Source organism: Cibotium barometz, chromosome 19 (assembly GCF_041138505.1).
Source record: "Cibotium barometz isolate CiBa-2024 chromosome 19, ASM4113850v1, whole genome shotgun sequence".
NCBI classification, from domain to species: domain Eukaryota; kingdom Viridiplantae; phylum Streptophyta; class Polypodiopsida; order Cyatheales; family Cibotiaceae; genus Cibotium; species Cibotium barometz.
In genome coordinates this window covers 54,847,903-54,850,306 of record NC_141064.1, presented here as the reverse complement: position 1 = coordinate 54,850,306, position 2,404 = coordinate 54,847,903, and positions in this window count along the sequence as shown.

Genomic DNA, 2,404 nt, shown 5'->3' with positions numbered 1-2,404 from the left:
ACTTAGAGAAATTGTGGGCCATCTAAATTTCAAGGTAGAAGTACGGTAAAGAAAATTATTGGTTTAAGAAAAGGATAACTGTGACGCCTCATCTTCACCCTTTTGCTTTCTTCATAGCTTTATAGAGGAGGAGATAAATTTGATTCAGATATGAAGATATTTTTTAAAAGGAGAATTTTTCCTTATATTCAAATTTTGGTGACGAGGTTATCAATCAATCTCATACCACAAAACTGGCATCAACATTAACATGCCTAAGGAAGAGGATCTCTTCCTTATACATTACATCAAACCATACAAGATAGCTAACAACAAAAGGGGGAGGGGATCATATGCATGCTTTCCAGACTTTCAGCAAAAGTCTTCATCATATGAGATATTCTGCACGAAATTGACTCATTAAAGAAGAAGACAGCCACACCCGAGTCCTTGCCAGCTCTGACCATTGACCATATCCGTTACAATAATACCAGGTGAAGTGTGCTCAGTGTATCTCCATTTCTTATACTTGAATGTGACCAGAGTCTTCCATCAAACTCCACCCCCAAGGCCATGAGCCAGTCATCAGGCATGGCTTTCTCATCCACATCAGAATCTGGTGCATGCCACTCTTCACCTAGATCTTGTCAAACGTGCTAATAATGACCTAATAAACCAAAATCATTTTTTCAATTAGTATACACGTATGATTGACAAGCAACGTTGCATAACATCAACAACCAATTAGCATCAATTTCCCTCCTTCCCCATAAATGAGGTCATTCCTTGAGCACCATACTTTCCATCAACAACCAATTAGCATCTTCCTTCCTTCCCCATACACGAGGCCACTCCTTGAACACCATACTTTTCACAAACACTCTGAATCTCATTAGAGCAAAAAGAGTTTGAGACTCCCCAGCCAACCTTCTTGCCTTAAACCCAATGAGACAAGAATACTCTAGATTGCATCACCTGAGAAACGCATCTATTCACTTTGGTCCATACCCCTAAGTGCAGGGCATCCCACAAAGTAAGTGCCATATGTTTTCCTTAGCAATCAAGAACCTGGGCCATCTTCCTGCTGCCCATCTCCTACTGCATAGTTTAGGCAGAGCTCCCATCATACATCTCGGCAAGAACACAATATACTTGAGTGAGATTTGCAAGCCCCAAAGAGCATCCCATCTCTGTCAACCTGACTTCAGTCTCCCAAGTTTTATTCACACCATTTACATTATACGAAGAGTAAACTATCTCCCAATAAAGTTTATTTAGAGTACATTTGCACCCCTTTCCAACACCAATCTTTAACAGAGTGCTCACCATTAGCTGGGCCCTTTCCAACCTTGTCAGTACCATTCTTGTCTCTAATCACTCTATACTCCTCTTTAACCTGTTCAAAGAGTCACATGAATGCATTTACATGTTCTCACAGACCACAGATCACTATTTGGTTGGTTGTGTTTCACGTCACTCTGTCCTTTCCAATGATAATTCCCATCACAAACTATCGTCCATATTTACTTTGATCTCTGGCAACTTGCAAGTCCCGCTTGTTTAAGACTCTCTCCTCAGTTTTTTTTTAGCTAGGCTTAGATTGTCTAACTAAAAACTATCACTATGACTACCTTTGCAAAGCACTTTCTACGTATCAATCAAGCTTTCTACTTTGCGCATAGTTCTTAAGTTTGGATTCCTAGTCAATCATATTAACGTCTTTGAGGATATAGAAGAGAAAGATGTCACTCAAGTAGCACCAACAAAAGTCCAGTCTTCTCAAAATGATCAGGCAACATCAATGGTGTTTGACATCTTACAGAGAAGTATTAGCAGGAGAAGTCTATTGAATTATCAAGTCCTCTATTGAATTTAAACCTCTGTAAGAGTTAAATTGAAAACTTCCTCTTTCTATTTCCTAGAGCAGAACTCTCTTTCGTCTCAATGTATATTCCAGAATATAGAGCTTCGGAGTCCCATCGCACTGGTCGTCGGCTCAATGCTCACTGGTGCAGCCAGTCAGGACATAGAAAAAGGTGGAAGGTAGAGCCTGCCTATGGGTGCGTGTGTGTAAATCTCTCCCCAAAAAGAAAAAAAATGCCAATATTCAAGTATGCCTAGTCATGTATGCCATACACCCATTGAGATAGATAAGTCTTTTTGTAACCTGACCACCTGAGAAAATCTCTCACGTAGAAAAGAAGACATACACCATCATCCCAACTCCCCATGTAAATGATATTGATTCTCAAAGTTGCATGGTCAAACCTTCCAATCCCACAGAGGGGTCTCTTGATGCAGTCTCTATTTCCTTTAATCCCCGTTTTCCCTCAAACTAGGGCAATGACGAAGACCCATGCAGAAGAATGAGAACAAGGCTTTGCAAAGGACAAATATTACGACGGGACTCAAGACCAGCCTTTAA